General features: G+C 39.7%; 1 long non-coding RNA gene across 5 annotated transcripts in view; it reads right to left on the reverse strand.

Annotated features, from left to right (window-relative positions):
• Nucleotides 1-14,700, reverse strand: part of LOC102499735 (uncharacterized) — a 22,208-nt gene extending 7,508 nt beyond the window's left edge. The window contains exons 1-5 of one of the 5 annotated variants that reach the window (XR_003549608.1): nucleotides 14,378-14,700; nucleotides 10,081-10,185; nucleotides 9,466-9,600; nucleotides 8,605-8,741; nucleotides 584-1,250 (exon numbers count right to left, since the gene is read on the reverse strand). This is a non-coding gene — a long non-coding RNA (uncharacterized LOC102499735). Of the gene's footprint in view, nucleotides 1-583; nucleotides 1,251-8,604; nucleotides 8,742-9,465; nucleotides 10,059-10,080; nucleotides 10,186-14,377 lie in introns of those variants that run through there. The other 4 variants (XR_003549611.1, XR_003549609.1, XR_003549610.1 and 1 more) reach the window with 4 other exon arrangements.
• Between the last annotated feature and the right edge of the window lie 4,082 nt (nucleotides 14,701-18,782).

Below are 18,782 nucleotides of genomic sequence, written 5' to 3' on the forward strand. Positions count from 1 at the left end.
ACTCTTTCTGAGCTACATTTTTTTTTCTATTTTCTAGTGGAAATTATAACCACAGGTAACCATGTTTTCTTTCCTGTGTTTGAAAACCACATGTGTTTTAGTGAAAACATTAAGGTGAATAATGAAATGGAAATGTCTTACTGCTGCTTCTACAGCAATAACTCCCAGTAAATTAAAGATGTCATTTTTAGTCAATCAATCTCAGCTGAATACAAGTTATGTTTTATCATTTGAGATAAAAAATAGTACAACTATTTGTCAGTTAGGCTATAATGTACTTTAAGAATTTTTTAAAGATGGAAAAAGACCTTATCTAACTTATTTCTTTGTTTGATAGCTGAGGAAACAGAGACCTGGAGAGGTGATATGACTCTTCTCTGCTCAAGTCCACTTGACTTGTCAATGGTACAGCCCAGACATGAAAGCAATCATAAATTTGGGCCTTGGGTCCCTGAGGTCCAGAAGCTTCCACCATTACCTCATGGCCTCTATTTTTCATAGATCAGACATCAGCAAAGGGAAGGGGGTAACACCGAGCACTTACTCAGGAACTTCCACAGGTTTTGTTTAAGCTGCTTCTCACCTGTGAGATAAGTCATTGGAGGGAAAAGACTTGTACAATGCAGTGACCACCAGTAAGAGCACCAGGCAAGCAGGAACTTCAACTGTCCATGAGAGACATTTCTTCTAAGGATATGTTGCTGTTGATGGTAAGGAAGAAAATTACGTAATCCTTGAAGGCTGAGAACTGGGAATAAACAACTTAGCTTCCATGCACTTCGAACAGCATAGTTTGAAAACTCTTCCATTTCTCAGATTTCCTCAGCAACCCCAGACATCTTCCCAGGACCTGAATATAAACCGATGGCCATTCTGTCCTCACAGGATGGAGTTAACCCCCACAGACATAGGCACGTGAGGAGGCTGAAGGAACAGCCTGAGGCCCAGCCCAATCTGGCATGGAGTCTTCCTCTGTCCATTTCACTACCTTGGACTGTGCCCTTCTCGACTGCTGGCACAACTGGCTGTCGAGAATGAGTCCTCAGGGGCCCCTTCTTAAAAGATTGCTATTCCAGTACCTCACCCTGCATGTGGCAGTTCTAGAAGCTCAGTTTTGTCTGGGTAATCAGTACATGATGGAAAAAAGTGCCCCAAAAAAGTTTTTGTTTTTTCCACAGAAAGTCTGTCACACAAAATAGCCAGTATTGTTCCAGTCACTTGGGAGACCAAACCGCCGATTAAAAAGATTCCTGGTGAACAAAACAAAAGAAATTTTTAAAAAGAGAAATGATAAAGCAAAGTGGGTATGTTCCAAATGATATTTATGGCAGGTGGGGGGGGGTCTTTAGAAAGTTCATGAAAAATAATTATGATGATAAAACTATGCATGGATTTTTACATTTTTGCATCAAAATAAGCATATTTTAATTTTCCACAAACTGCTTGAAGTCTCTTCATATACCAAGCTAAGAAAGACTTATCTTTCTGCAGTTTAGCAATATTTCCAACTCCTTAAGAAGTGCAGATAAGTACAGCTGAACAATTCAAAACATAAGCTAACAAATTCTTATCAACCAACACTACTTAGAAATATTTTTTTATTGACAGGACCGCTATCATTAAAACATCATATTTAATAGTCTCCAATTTAAATTTTCCAGATGATTCTTTTTTCCTTGACTTACATTTTATGGTTACTCGCTGATCCTTTCATCTCATAGACATTCCCAATAGCAATAGCAAAATAATCATTCTCATTTGTTCTTTGTGCCTTTTTGTGTTTGGATTGCCTTTAGAAATCAGCATACCCTGCTTTATCCAAGAGGGGATAACTTCAATTTTTTAAAAAATTTGAGGCATTGGGACCAGCAGTTAGTGTAATGGCTATGTCACTGGACTCCCATGTAGTCGACCGCGGTTCAAGTCCCAGACCCGGTGGCTTAAACTCACACCAGGTGCGTGTGCGTGTGTGCCCAAGATCACAAGAGGAGAATGGAGGAGAAGGGATTGCGGTGTGGTCATCCCCCCTGGGGGGTGATTTCTCACTTTCTGTCTCTCTCTGTCTGTCTGGCGAGCGCATACGCCCTATAGCAAAAACCTCTCCAAAAAATAAATAAAAATTTGAGGCATTTACCCACTGGTTATACTGTGAGATTCCAATTTTTCTTTACTGAATTTTTGCCTTGACAGAGCAAATTATTATTATTGTATTATTACTATTTGCTCTATACAAGGCCTGCTGCTAGGAAACCAGGGAAGATGTGCAGAGAAGTAAAACAGCACAGCACAGATGTGGGGTTGGGTGGGGTGGGGTGGGGTGAGACGGGAAGAGAATTGTTGTGAAAATGAAAACCAGACATGGAGAGAGCCTCATTAAGAAGGAGGAGCTTAGAATCCTGGAGTGAGCGTCTGCCAGGACTGGAGACACCATTTCATCTAACCACTTCATTCATCAAATAATAAGATTCAGAAAAACACCAGTGACTTGTCTCAGGGCATGCTATCATTAAGCATGACTTGTTGACATCCTAAATAGCCAAAAAAGACAATGAGCACATCTGCCACCTAATCTCCACTCACTAAGCTCTCCATTACCTGAGAAACTAGCCCTATTTTTGACTCCCTAGAAAAGGGTTTATAAATATAATCATCTAGAGCCAGCAGATGGTATGGGGGGTTAAGGCGACCACACCCCACACAGCCAAGTGCGTGGTTGGAATCCCAGACCAGGTGGCCTGAAAAATCATACCAGGTGCCTGTGTGTGCATGTCCAAAATCCCAAGAGGAGACTGAAGAAGGGATTGTGGCATGGCCTTCCCCTCTGGGGTGGGGTGTGTGTGGGGGGGCAATTTCTCACTATCTCCCTCTATCACTATCTGTCTCTGGTACCCTACAGCAAACTATTAATAAAATAAATAATAAAAATGAATAATAACCCAATATTCCAATAATCAAATTTTAAATAACCTTTTTACTGGAGTTGGCACATACAGAGAAGCACACAAATGCAAATAGCATCTAGATGCACCTTTACAAGGTGGATGTACTTATGGAATCACTCCCTGCACCGTGTCATAAAATGTCACCCATTAGCCATCCTACTTCTTTGTCCAAAAACCCTGCCACCTGCCTCCTTAAATGTAATTAATAACACTGATCCTTTTCATACCATGAATTAACTTGACCTACTTTTTGACTTTATGTAAATGAAACCATACGATGTATATTCTTTCAGACCTGGCTCCTTTCACTCAATATCAGGTTCGTAGAATTCATTCATGTTGTGGCAAATAGTGGTAATTTGTTCATGTTCATTGCTGCAATGTTTCTTTTCCTTTTCATTTCTTTTTAAAAATGTTCTATAGGGTATATGTGCCCACATGAGAGAGAAAACGAGAAAGCATCCCTGTAGGGGGATGACCCTGCTGCAATCCCTTCTCCTCCATTTTCCTCTCAGGATTTTGGGATTGTCTGCACATGTGCCTGGTGTGTTCCTCAAAACGCTGGGTCTGGGAATCAAACCACACAGCTGACCATGTGGAATCCAGCTGCCCCAACCACCATGCTACCAGCTGACCTGCTGAATCACTTCTATTGACAGAAGTACAATATTCATATGAAGTCTACATTCAGTGGGTACTTGGGTTGCTCTCAGTTTGGAGTGATGATGAACAGTGCTATGATTAGTGTGCTGTATGTGTATTTTAGTGTATATGTGCACATTCCAGTGGGGTATGTATCCATGCTACTCCTGAGTCACTGCTTATGCATATGTTCAGCTTTGGTGGATACTGCCAAGCAATTTTGCAAAACTATGAGCTTGCATGAGCTTTCCACTTTCTCCACACCCTCCCCATAATGTACATAATGGACTCACTATGTCCAGAGAGTTTCAAAGAAAAGCATAGAATTTTTAGCATTTTTTTCATAACTAAGAAATCATTTAAGTTTAGAACTGTGAAAGAGATCTCCATTCTATCCCAATGCAATAGAAAGAAAAAAGAGGTGTGAGTCTGCAAAAAGTAAGTAAATGAAGAGAGGTTTGGGGATGTAAATACAAGAGTTTTTAGAAAAATCCTTTTCTGTATTTCGATATTGTATGTGGCCGAGACCACAACCTCAAGAACTTAGGGTTAAAGGCTGCATTATTCATTTATTGTTTTGGTTTCTTAACTCAGGCTCTTAGGAAAAGTAACTAAATTGTGTTGCACCTTGCTGAATTTTATCTAGAAGTCTTTTAACCTTCTTAAGTCTCTTACAGTTCCTGTGGCAGGTCAAGTCACATGATGTAAAAGTTCTCAAGGAACAACCTTCTTTTCTTTGGCTTAGACAGAAATTTTCTCAGTGTGATTAAAATTTAATCCACGTTTTTGCAGCACTGTCAAATTTATGTAACAGCCACATTTATTTACTTAATCTAGCCATTCAGTATCAATTGCCTTAGTCTTGTCCAAAAGCCTTTTCCTCTAGTTAAAGGCACGTGATCCAATTAGTAAACAAGGATTTGGTGATTTTCTCTTGCTGTGCAGTGGAAACCATGTCAGACAAGTTGCATTTGAAGAAAAAGAATTCAAGTCATTCTGCGGAGTTTTAAGGGCAGAATTGAATAGTATCATTATCCCTTCTTCATGGTCTTTCTTGTGTATATGTGAGTAATTTTTATTCTTCTGTTAAAAACCAAGGCAGCTAGTTCCATTCAGAGCAACCAGAATATTCTAATCATTTGTGTAAAAATCCTATTTATAAATCTTTGAAAAATAAAACACCAAAACATTAAGTAAAAACAAAATGACTTTTAAGAGGATTTGATGGATTAAACTCTACACTCTAATGATGTAGATCATTTTGGCTTCAGCTCCAAGATATGTTATCTCAGCCATAACTAGAATAACATGCTAAGTTATTCACACTTCTCTTCGTATTTTCAGATTCTTTCTTTTTAAAGAATTAAAAAATTATAGACATTTTGCATTTTGCAAATTTCCTATGATGAGTATTCATTACTTTGTAATCAGGCAACCAGTAAAAGTTATATTTAAAATAGGGACCAGCAGTTAGCATAATGGCTATGTCGCTGAACTCCCATGTAGTCAACCATGATTCAAGTCCCGGACCCGGTGGCTTAAACTCACATAGGTGCATGTTTGTTTGTGCCCAAGATCCCGAGAGGAGAGTGGAGGAGAAAGGATTGCAGCATGGCCATACCCCCTGGGGGATGATTTCTCACTTTGTGTCTCTCTGTCTGTCTCTGTCTTTCTGGCAAGCACACGTGTCCTATAGCAAAAACCTCTCCAAAAAAGAAAGTTATATTTAAAATAAAATATTTCCAGAAATAATGCATAAGTTAAATAAATAAATAAATAAATAAGAAAATATACCAGAATGTTAACTGTCTTTGGGATGTGGAATTATGACTACTCTTTTTGTTCATTATCTAATTTGTAGTTGTTGTGTGTGGTGTGGTGTGTGTGTGTGTGTGTAAATGTGTAACTTTCATAACAGAAAAGTAATAAACATTACTTTTTAAAATCTACATGCAGAATTTGGACTTTATTTTTAGCCTTCATAGTTGGTGACTAGAATTCTCTAGATTCAGTTAAATATAGGCTCCAAATTTACTTGGCCTGGCTTCTGATCTTGGCTCTCCACCCACTTATTCTATGATCTTGGATAAATCACTTACCCTCCCTGGGCCTCACTGTTAACTTGTAAAATGTAATATGATTGCTATGAGCATTAAGTAAGGTCATATATGTGAAAATCTACAATTCGAAGGCTCCATTATGGGTAATTATAAATCAAAAGCTCATCATTCATTTCTTGAGGTTTAGAGAAATCGAAGAATTTTGGAAGCCTTCACTGCAAAATTCAGTCTTCCCTGCAAAATTGCTAGGATGTAATATGCATATCCACCACCTCTTTTTTATTCATTTTAAAATAAATACTTGGAGAAAGGGTTTTTGAAAGAGCAAATGACATTTGTACTCTATTTAGAGAAATAACTATATCTTTGATTTTAGGCCCTATATATATTTCATCTTCCAGCATTATGTCTCCATCAGATTCTCAAATGAGGGGTAAAAAGCTTTCCTCACTTATTTTTTTGTTATTTTTAATGTTGCATAAATGTACAAATATAAATTATGGATATGATTACTTAAATAATACAGTTTTCGGGTTTTGACTTTTGAATTATCACAGTGCATTTCCTTTGAGTCCTGAGCACACAGGGTTTTGGGGGCTTGTATTTTTCACTGAGTAAAAGCAAGGCAAAACAGCTGCTCCCTAAAAGGCTGAATCCCAGATACACAGCTTAGTCTTCTGTTTGCTGCTTCTGCCTAATGAGGCAGGTTAAAGGAATGAAAGAAGAGGAAAAAGAGAAAATGTCAGCTTCTCTATGCTTACATGTAAGCCAGTACAAATTGAAAGAAATAACCACTCTTGAGGTTTGACATTCAGGGCCAAAAACAATTATTTCGAGAGTGCCACACTTGAATTGGGGGACAAACTGTGACCATGAAACAGGGTGTGTCTGACTGATCACAGAACAGTCAGATATGATCACCTTCATCTCAACAGACCACTGTTGTAGCCACTGAGGGGGGGGGGGATTTTTCCTTGAATAGTTAAAACTACAATACAGTCAAGGAAGCTGTATGTAAGAAAAAAGGTAATGATCATTCAATATTTTCCTGGTGCTATCAGTATATCATTTCTTTCCACATATTTGACAATTTGTTTATACCAGTGACTATGTTAAATCAGCAGTGAAGACCACTAGAAGCAAATGGCAATACATTCCCCATTACTGGCAATTAGTACTTTCCTTAATTTGACGTGTATTCTCAGAATGTTATAGCTGGAAGAAACCTGAGAGGATATATACTACACAGTATAAAATGTGTTTAAGTAAAATGAGGAACACTCCTCCCCTGGGCTGGCTCTGTAGCATAGCTGTACAATATGCTCAGGAAAAGCCAGAACTCCGTGGTGGCTGTGGTTTGAATGCCCAGCTTAGTCAGCCTGAGATACACCAGGTACACATGTGACAGCCCAGGACTCCACGGGCTGAGGGGCTGGAGGAAGGGCTCCTGCAGGGCGTGCATTTGCTTTTCTCTCGCTCTCTTCCTCATGCTCTCTCAAGTACACACATACATTCTCCTTTTTTATTTTTTGAGAGGTTTTTGCCAAAGAAGTTTTGACAGAGTGACAGAAAGTGAGAAATCACCGCCTGGGGTGGGGGGGAGATGGCCATGCCGCAATCCCTTCTCCTCCATTCTCCTCTCAGGATCTTGGGCATGCACGCACACGCGCTCGGTGTGAGTGTAAGCCAACGGATCCGGGACTCAAACCGTGGTTGACTACATAGGAGTCCACCAACATAGCCATTACACCAACTGCTGGTCCCAACACACACATATATTCTATCATAAAGAAAAACATGATTTAAAAAAAAAATCCCTCTTCACAGAGTGTGTATGTGTGTTCATGGCAGAATAAAACTCAATATATTAAGTGTTGAGGGGTGTGGCTAGGTAAGATAGTGATGGAGGGAAGGAGTGGTATTCGCCTTTTTTAAAAAGAGATTGAGAGATAAAGTCATTCACTCCAAAGTACCATGCTTTCACTGAAAGATTTTCAAATCCTAGGGCAAATATATCAAATTGTAAAATTTAATAATCAAATGTATAAATATGATACATGGTTTCATCTTGACTTCTTCTAGCTTCACAGATTAATTCTTAGATTTATTATCCTTCCTGGGGAAGATTTCTCATCAAAATGTATGGTCATTCAGATTCTCAAGTTCCTGTTTCTTTACTTCTGGTGGAAGAGAATTATTTTTAAAATGGTTTCTGTAAATTGCCTAATTAATCTCTCTTTAATTTCAGGTAAAATTTTATATCCACGTGAGCCATACTCATTACGCTAATACCCCTGAGCTCCACAAATCCAGGACTGTATTTGTGAATCCTTTAAAATACTGGACTGTTTACTTTTACACCTATGCTCCCCTTAGAATTTAGCAACGTATCAGAAGGTTACCATGTTACCTTGTAGCTATGTCAAAACAATGTGGAAAATGGAATCAGTCATAATCTAATTCAGATAACTACACTGCAGTCAGTCTCTTCACTGTAGTGCTGACTTTAAAAATGCATCAGTGCTTATAGGATTTCTGAAGCCATAACTGACACGAAATGGTAATGAGTTTTTATCAGTCCACTACCTTAATAAAAATAAATAAAAGGAATGCTATCATGCTCGATTTCGTTCTTTGATAACATGATAATACTGGCTTGTCAGAAAAGTCATGACATAGTTTTCTGTGTAAAAATGCATCCTGACTTTTCTGACAACCCAGTAATTGATGCTCAGGAACAAAAAAATTCCTACTCTTAATGTTCTGCCTTATTAGAATTAAGTTGAGCTTTATCTTCTGTGGTTTGACAATTAAGCAGGCACTGTGATACATTATAATTTACACATTGGTCAACTAGTCATGTGTTAACTCTTTTGTGCTCAGAATTTATTATCAAAACATTCATAAACATACATAATTATCTTGTCATATCTATAGTCAGGATATAATTTCAGCTTTACCTTGTTTCTGTGAGTATGGTGGCAAAAAGTATGAATGTGAGGATCGGTCAGACCAGCCATCAAACCATATGAGCACCCACCAGGTTAGCTGAGTTTGGGAAGCCATCCGTTTACCCTGTCAGGCTCCACTGTCCCATCTGTAAAAATGACGAGAGAATTGTTCATCTCTAGGAATTTGTTGTAAGAATCAAATGAAATAATTGAAATGAAATGTGTAATACCATACTCTGACACATGTAGTAAAACACACATAAATTTTAGCTAATATTAGATTTAAGCATCATATTTTCCTTAAATGAAGAGACAAAATGTTCTACTTTGCCTGAGATACTTACGGTAGCTTTAATATTATGAAGCATGCTTAATAAATAACTCAAATAATGGAATTTTCAAAGAAATATTATGAACAGTTTTCCTCATTTACCTCAAGGTAAGATTTACATTGCCCTTTCACTGATCCCTCTCATGGTTTAGAAGAGTTGATATCAATCTTATTATCAACATTTATTTACTATCTCAGGGGAGGGCCAGTTTTTATTTCAGAGCTTAGAGCTCTTTTCTGGCAATAACAATTTCTAACTTCTAATTATGCTTTCCCACCTGAATCTCTGAAGTTGAATTTAAGTGAGGGAAAAAAAAAATCTCCTTTTCCCTTGTTCAAACTATGAATTGAAAATACCTGGGTTTTTGTTTTGTTTTGTTTTGTTTTATTATTTTTCTTTTTTTTTGGTTTTTATCTTTATCATTTTGACTCAAAGAGTCCTAGAATAAGTTTGTTATTTTAACAAACAGTAAGTTTGTCAAATTCACTTCATGTGTTACTCAAGTCTTTGGCCAAGGTAGATCAGTATTCTCTCATACCATGTTGATCCTTTCCGGGACTAAGGTGAACCACTTTAAAAATAACTGCTGGCAGGCCTTGAGGAAACTGAACAGCTGTGTGGCCAAACTTATAACGTACGTAGTCCAGACGTCCATCCTCCATGTGGTGACTTTCTGCAAAGACAGAATGTTCTCGTTAGACAACACTGGATTCAAATTGTCATATCCTACTTCCCCCCAAATACAATCCTTCTCCAGACTGAGGCTCAAAATAAGAACACTTTCTTTTCCTTTCTACCCAAAATCCCTTGGAGAAAGTCAATCTCTCACAAGGGTGCAAGAGATGATCTCTACAAGGGTATCTAACATAATGGCCAATGAGGCCCAAAAGCAAACAAAATAAAGTGACGTCTCAGGCTCCCTTTTCCGAACTCCAAGCTGAAAGAAGATGACTTGGGAATTGCTTCTTTCTTAGCTCTTAAGGGAGCTGCTGGATCCAAAACCGGAATCATGTCTTTCCCAGGTGACACAAACTCAATGAAGCAGCTGCCCCAACACTGCGTACTCAGCATGCTTCCAGGAAACTTTAAGGCAGACACTGAAGGAGGAAAAATAACTACACAATTGTACTTAACGTAATGAATGGAACCTCACCACCCACACACACGGTCCCCTCCAGGAAATGCCATTTCCTTTTCCAGGAAACAAAGGTGTGGTGATCTTCTGAGCAGCAGCATGTTTATAAAACAGTGACAGAGTCTGCTAGAAAACAGAAAAATCTTGTCAGTTTTAAGGAGAAGGCTAGTTCCTATGGTCAAAAAAATCAAGGTGCCCACATACCTAACATGCACCAAAAATGGATTTAGATTTCTTGTTTTAGATATAATTTTAAGACAAACTCCCTTTTTATAGACATATAGTAAATATTTTTTAAAGAGCCAATCTTCAAATCAACAGGTTTCTAATCACAGGACTACAAGGTATAAAAATCAGAGAGACTTCATTTTTCTGGCCCCCATATCTAGCCAGGAGCCAGGACAAGCCAATCAGTAGCTATCCACATTTGAGTTCTGAGCAGCCCCATTCAGGGATTATGACCACCAAAGACCCTCTACCCAAACTTCGCCCTCCCCCTAAATCTAACCAGGATCCAGAGAATACAAAGGAACTCATAGAAATGTCAGATAAATAATTTAAAATATCCATAGTGACACAGCTAACAGAGATGCAAGAGAAGAGAGACAATGAATTCCTGAAGATGCAGGAGAAAAGAGACACCAAGTTCCAGAAGGTGAGGAAGTTCTGGCATGATTTGAAAGAGGAGATTCGCATCATAAAAAAGAAACAGAATTGTTAGAGATAAAGGCTATAATACGGGAAATCAAAACTTCCCTCGAAAATATCAAAAGCAGATTAGATCTGCAGAAGATCAAATCTCAGATGTAGAAGAAAGAACCTCTGGCCTAGAAAAATCACCAAAAAGACTGAGGAAAAATAAAAAAAGAATAACATACGAGTAATACTAGATATAATTAAGTGCCCAAACATCCAGATCATCGGTATCCCAGAAGGTGAAGACACTAATAAGGGCATTGAAAATCTATGCCATGAAATCCTGGAAGAAAACTTTCCAAACCTAGAGAGGCACTCAAATATCTTGACCCAAGAAATATAAAGAGCCCCACATAAAATCAACCCAAGAAGATCCTCCCCAAAGCACATCATGGTCAGATTGACCAAAACCACAGACAGAGACAAGATACTAAATTTGGCAAGAGAGAACTGTCAAGTTACTTTCAAAGGATATCCTATAAGGCTAATGTCGGACCTCTCACTGGAAACAATGCAAGCAAAGAAAGAATGGGAAAATATATTCAAAGTGTTAAGTGAAAAACAATTCAAACCAAGAATACTATACCCAGCAAGATTATCTTTCACATGGGAAAAAATAAATAAACATTCTCAGATAAACAAAACCTGAAAGAATTTACCAACACCAGACCACCTCTCCAAGAAGTGCTGATGGGAGTGCTATACCAGGAAAACTACCAGGACACGCCAAAATAAGAGTACAAAAAATAACCAAGAGAATGGCCAACCTCATGGTAGGAACAAGTCTAGAGGTGAATGTTAACTTCTAGAGTTTAAATGGAAAGATCAGACCACAGTAACATTGCAAATTCAATAGAAGAGAGATTAAATACATGAGTCTGAACTACTGCAACAGAATTTTTTTGACTTTAGACTAAAATATTACTATTTTCTTTGATGCTCTGATTTCCATATTTAAGGATTTTTGTCTTCTCTTGAATTGTTGATAGGTTCATCTACCTACTATTTGAACTGAATCCTAACCTTTTTCCTGTCTTTAAGTTTCAAGCAAATTTCTCTTAACTTTTTTTTTAATCTTAATTATAATACTGTTTTTCTTGAAATTAAAAAAATGCATTGAAGGGAACCAGCAGTTAGAGTAATGGCTATGTCGCTGGACTCCCATGTAGTCGACCGCGGTTCGCGTCCCGGACCTGGTGGCTTAAAACTCATGCCGGGCATGTGTGCGTGCGTGCCCAGGATCCCGAGAGGAGAATGGAGGAGAAGGGATTGCGGCGTGACCATCCCCCCCGGGGGGTGATTTCTCGCTTTCTGTCTCTATATCTCTGTCTGTCTGTCTGGCAAGCGCACGCGCCCTATAGTGAAAACCTCTCCAAAAAAAAAAAAAAAAAGCATTGAAAAAAAAAAAAATAATCAGAGTAGCATGAGTCTTCAGATAGGTTGTCCAAAGGGGAATGAAGCAGAAAATGAAAGGCATGTTAGTAAGCATGCAGGTATTAGTCAACAGTACTTGAAAGGGCTGCTAGGGATTGGCCCAAGTTTGTGCCTTGGTTCTGGTACTTCATTAATTGTTCTATCGTTCTAAGCCTCAGTATTCTCATCTGTGAAATAGAAATGATAATGAGATACCTGCCTAATAAGACTGTTAGGAAGAATAACTGAATAGTGCATCCAAAGTGCTTGCCACAAGGGCCAGCAGGTGGTGTGATGGTTAAGGAGCTGGACTGTGACATGTGCAACCATGGTTCAAGTTCTGGACCTGGCGGTTTGCTTTCTCACATTCTCTCTCTTTCTCTCTCTCTCTCTCTCCCTCTCTCTCGCTCGCTTGCTCTCTCATGTGTGTGCCCTGCAGCAAATTTTAAAAATAATAATATTGATAAATAAAACTAAATAACAAATTCTTTAAAAGAAAAGTGCTCACCACAAGTGTATTTTAGTCAGTCATTTAGTGCCCTCGTCAAAAGGAAACTGTCCTGTAACCATACTAAAAACCAGACAGATAATTTTCTTCATGTTTTTTTAAAGAATTATTTCATTTAACTTGATGTATTGACTTATTTTTTAATTTGACCAGAGAGAAACAGAGGAGAGGTAGAGAAATTGAGAAAGTAAGCCACCAGGTCCTGGAACTTGAACCGAAGTCAGCCATATGAGAGAGTACAGTGTCCCTAACCACCAAGCCACCTGCCAGCTCCCTGACAGATAATTTTCTAACAAAATGGAAAAATGAATTCTATGGAGTATAGAAATAAAATCCATGCCAATCATGTTATCTTGAGCATTATTAGTATTGTAAATAAGATGTTTTAAAAAGTGTGTGGTGTTTGATATAGGCATTGCTTCTTGGCATTAACAAACGGTGGGTAGTGACTGTTTTGTTGGTTTGTTTTTAATTTCCTAGAGGGTGCATATGCTCACTTGAGAGAGAGACAGAAAGTGAGAAAGCACCCCCACCCCATGCAGACAGTCACGCTGCAATCCCCTCTCTATCATCTCCCTCTCCTGTGAGGACTTTGGGCACCCACATGCACAGACAAGTGACTGGTGTGTTTTTCAAGCTGCTGGGTCCTGTTTTAAATCATGCAGTGGTCCATGTGGGATCCAGTTGCCTTAACTACCATACCACTGGCTGGTCCAAAAGGGCTAATTTTACTGAAATAAATTTTAGGCCTTAAAATGTGTGTGTTTGGGACCAGCGATTGGTGTAATGGCTATGTGGCTGGACTCTCATGTGGTTGACCACGGTTCAAGTTCTGGACCCAGTGGCTTAAACTCACACCGGATACATGTGCGTGCGTGCCCAAGATCCGAGGGGAGAATGGAGGAGAAGAAATTGCAACGTGGCCATCCCCCCTGTGGGGGGAGTGATTTCTCGCTTTCTGTCTCTCTCTCTCTCTCTCTTTCTGGCAAGTGCATGCACCCTATAGTAAAAAATATCTATTAAAAAAAAAAAGTGTGTGTTTGCTTTGTTGAGTTCTTGTACACTGGAGAAAAAAAAAATCACCGAGACAAGACTACCATATCAAGTAGTCTCAGCATAGGTTTGAGTGACTTAATCAAGTCATCAGATGCTTCTAGGCCTCATTTTTTAAAATCTAAACATTTAAACGTGTGAAACTAGCCATATACTGAGGTCTTTTTCAGCTGCCATCTCATACTTTCATTATCAGAAACCTGTTCATTCAACGTTTGGCTCTTTTATACCTTTTAAATCTGCCCTAAAGGAAACAAAAGGAAACAGAAAGACTAAAGGAAAAGAGGTTACTGTTTTACTTCTCAGACTGATGTGAACTTAGTATATTACAACAACAAAAACCTTGAACCAAGTATATTTTAGTCATTTAGTGCCATTGTCAAAAGGAAACTGTTCTGTAACCATATTGAAAACCAGACAGATGAAAAAAAATGAATTCTATGGAGTATAGAAAAAAAAAAGCCATGCCAATGATGCTATCTTGGGCATTATTAGTTTGTCAATAGGACACATCAAAGCCTTTAAATGATGGATGCATTATAACTGCCTGACGTTGCAGCTTCAAGGAGTCTCAAGTTCAGCTTTGGGAAGTGTCTGTTAAATGACAGTATGCACATACAGAAAATCGAAATGGTAAGACCTTACCTAAAAACATTTACCCTGGGGTCAGAACTGCACCCACGCCTCCTCAGCTAGGCGATTTTTAAAAGAACATTTATAAGTCCTTTCTCGTGTGAGGCAGATTTAAAAAAAAAAATACCAATCTTTCCACCAAATGACTTTAACCCTTCCCGCTGGAGCATCATTTTCGATTTTCAGTTTGGTGAGACAGGCGACACGTGGTCTCTCCCCTTTTCCTGGCACTCAGAATGTGGCTGAGGGGAAGGCGCCCCTGCTCCGCCGCCAGCAGCCTCGCCGCGCGCCGGGGGTGGTCCCGCGCTCCTGTCGAGCAGCCTCAGAGGCCGGGTCTCGGCGGAGCCGCGCGTCGCCAGTGAGGAGGTGGCACGGCGGGGAGAAAAATCCACCATGAAGACTGAGAAAATTGCCCCCCAAAATTAGAATAATGTACAAGAAATACTAGATACCATCAAACGTCCAAACATCTGGGTAATTGGTATCCCCAAAGGTGAAGAGACTCATAAGGGCAATGATAATCTATTCTGTGAAATCCTGGAAGAAAACTTTCCAAACCTAGAGAGGCACTCAAATATCTTGACCCAAGAAATATAAAGAGCCCCACATAAAATCAACCCAAGAAGATCCTCCCCAAAGCACATCATGGTCAGATTGACCAAAACCACAGACAGAGACAAGATACTAAATTTGGCAAGAGAGAACTGTCAAGTTACTTTCAAAGGATATCCTATAAGGCTAATGTCGGACCTCTCACTGGAAACAATGCAAGCAAAGAAAGAATGGGAAAATATATTCAAAGTGTTAAGTGAAAAACAATTCAAACCAAGAATACTATACCCAGCAAGATTATCTTTCACATGGGAAAAAATAAATAAACATTCTCAGATAAACAAAACCTGAAAGAATTTACCAACACCAGACCACCTCTCCAAGAAGTGCTGATGGGAGTGCTATACCAGGAAAACTACCAGGACACGCCAAAATAAGAGTACAAAAAATAACCAAGAGAATGGCCAACCTCATGGTAGGAACAAGTCTAGAGGTGAATGTTAACTTCTAGAGTTTAAATGGAAAGATCAGACCACAGTAACATTGCAAATTCAATAGAAGAGAGATTAAATACATGAGTCTGAACTACTGCAACAGAATTTTTTTGACTTTAGACTAAAATATTACTATTTTCTTTGATGCTCTGATTTCCATATTTAAGGATTTTTGTCTTCTCTTGAATTGTTGATAGGTTCATCTACCTACTATTTGAACTGAATCCTAACCTTTTTCCTGTCTTTAAGTTTCAAGCAAATTTCTCTTAACTTTTTTTTTAATCTTAATTATAATACTGTTTTTCTTGAAATTAAAAAAATGCATTGAAGGGAACCAGCAGTTAGAGTAATGGCTATGTCGCTGGACTCCCATGTAGTCGACCGCGGTTCGCGTCCCGGACCTGGTGGCTTAAAACTCATGCCGGGCATGTGTGCGTGCGTGCCCAGGATCCCGAGAGGAGAATGGAGGAGAAGGGATTGCGGCGTGACCATCCCCCCCGGGGGGTGATTTCTCGCTTTCTGTCTCTATATCTCTGTCTGTCTGTCTGGCAAGCGCACGCGCCCTATAGTGAAAACCTCTCCAAAAAAAAAAAAAAAAAAGCATTGAAAAAAAAAAAAATAATCAGAGTAGCATGAGTCTTCAGATAGGTTGTCCAAAGGGGAATGAAGCAGAAAATGAAAGGCATGTTAGTAAGCATGCAGGTATTAGTCAACAGTACTTGAAAGGGCTGCTAGGGATTGGCCCAAGTTTGTGCCTTGGTTCTGGTACTTCATTAATTGTTCTATCGTTCTAAGCCTCAGTATTCTCATCTGTGAAATAGAAATGATAATGAGATACCTGCCTAATAAGACTGTTAGGAAGAATAACTGAATAGTGCATCCAAAGTGCTTGCCACAAGGGCCAGCAGGTGGTGTGATGGTTAAGGAGCTGGACTGTGACATGTGCAACCATGGTTCAAGTTCTGGACCTGGCGGTTTGCTTTCTCACATTCTCTCTCTTTCTCTCTCTCTCTCTCTCCCTCTCTCTCGCTCGCTTGCTCTCTCATGTGTGTGCCCTGCAGCAAATTTTAAAAATAATAATATTGATAAATAAAACTAAATAACAAATTCTTTAAAAGAAAAGTGCTCACCACAAGTGTATTTTAGTCAGTCATTTAGTGCCCTCGTCAAAAGGAAACTGTCCTGTAACCATACTAAAAACCAGACAGATAATTTTCTTCATGTTTTTTTAAAGAATTATTTCATTTAACTTGATGTATTGACTTATTTTTTAATTTGACCAGAGAGAAACAGAGGAGAGGTAGAGAAATTGAGAAAGTAAGCCACCAGGTCTGGGACTTGAACCGAAGTCAGCCATATGAGAGAGTACAGTGTCCCTAACCACCAAGCCACCTGCCAGCTCCCTGACAGATAATTTTCTAACAAAATGGAAAAATGAATTCTATGGAGTATAGAAATAAAATCCATGCCAATCATGTTATCTTGAGCATTATTAGTATTGTAAATAAGATGTTTTAAAAAGTGTGTGGTGTTTGATATAGGCATCGCTGCTAGGCATTAACAAACGGTGGGTAGTGACTGTTTTGTTGGTTTGTTTTTAATTTCCTAGAGGGTGCATATGCTCACTTGAGAGAGAGAGAGACAGAAAGTGAGAAAGCACCCCCACCCCATGCAGACAGTCACGCTGCAATCCCCTCTCTATCATCTCCCTCTCCTGTGAGGACTTTGGGCACCCACATGCACAGACAAGTGACTGGTGTGTTTTTCAAGCTGCTGGGTCCTGTTTTAAATCATGCAGTGGTCCATGTGGGATCCAGTTGCCTTAACTACCATACCACTGGCTGGTCCAAAAGGGCTAATTTTACTGAAATAAATTTTAGGCCTTAAAATGTGTGTGTTTGGGACCAGCGATTGGTGTAATGGCTATGTGGCTGGACTCTCATGTGGTTGACCACGGTTCAAGTTCTGGACCCAGTGGCTTTAAATCACACCGGATACATGTGCGTGTGCCCAAGATCCGAGGGGAGAATGGAGGAGAAGAAATTGCAACGTGGCCATCCCCCCTGTGGGGGGAGTGATTTCTCGCTTTCTGTCTCTCTCTCTCTCTCTCTGTCTTTCTGGCAAGTGCATGCACCCTATAGTAAAAATATCTCTTAAAAAAAAAAAGTGTGTGTTTGCTTTGTTGAGTTCTTGTACACTGGAGAAAAAAAAAATCACCGAGACAAGACTACCATATCAAGTAGTCTCAGCATAGGTTTGAGTGACTTAATCAAGTCATCAGATGCTTCTAGGCCTCATTTTTTAAAATCTAAACATTTAAACGTGTGAAACTAGCCATATACTGAGGTCTTTTTCAGCTGCCATCTCATACTTTCATTATCAGAAACCTGTTCATTCAACGTTTGGCTCTTTTATACCTTTTAAATCTGCCCTAAAGGAAACAAAAGGAAACAGAAAGACTAAAGGAAAAGAGGTTACTGTTTTACTTCTCAGACTGATGTGAACTTAGTATATTACAACAACAAAAACCTTGAACCAAGTATATTTTAGTCATTTAGTGCCATTGTCAAAAGGAAACTGTTCTGTAACCATATTGAAAACCAGACAGATGAAAAAAAATGAATTCTATGGAGTATAGAAAAAAAAAAGCCATGCCAATGATGCTATCTTGGGCATTATTAGTTTGTCAATAGGACACATCAAAGCCTTTAAATGATGGATGCATTATAACTGCCTGACGTTGCAGCTTCAAGGAGTCTCAAGTTCAGCTTTGGGAAGTGTCTGTTAAATGACAGTATGCACATACAGAAAATCGAAATGGTAAGACCTTACCTAAAAACATTTACCCTGGGGTCAGAACTGCACCCACGCCTCCTCAGCTAGGCGATTTTTAAAAGAACATTTATAAGTCCTTTCTCGTGTGAGGCAGATTTAAAAAAAAAAATACCAATCTTTCCACCAAATGACTTTAACCCTTCCCGCTGGAGCATCATTTTCGATTTTCAGTTTGGTGAGACAGGCGACACGTGGTCTCTCCCCTTTTCCTGGCACTCAGAATGTGGCTGAGGGGAAGGCGCCCCTGCTCCGCCGCCAGCAGCCTCGCCGCGCGCCGGGGGTGGTCCCGCGCTCCTGTCGAGCAGCCTCAGAGGCCGGGTCTCGGCGGAGCCGCGCGTCGCCAGTGAGGAGGTGGCACGGCGGGGAGCGGGACACGACGACATTGGAAGGACAGAAGGCGCTCCGGTCGGTGCGCAGCAGAGCGCGCGTCCCGGGGCCGGGGTCCCCAGTCCCCTTCGGGAGGCCGGGCTGCAGCGGGGACGGGGACGGTGACGAGCGCCCTCTGGCCGGCGCCGCCCGCGCGCGAGGCGCACCCA

The sequence above is a fragment of the Tupaia chinensis genome, unplaced genomic scaffold (genome assembly GCF_000334495.1).
Source record: "Tupaia chinensis unplaced genomic scaffold, TupChi_1.0 Scaffold000275_1, whole genome shotgun sequence".
NCBI lineage: Eukaryota > Metazoa > Chordata > Mammalia > Scandentia > Tupaiidae > Tupaia > Tupaia belangeri.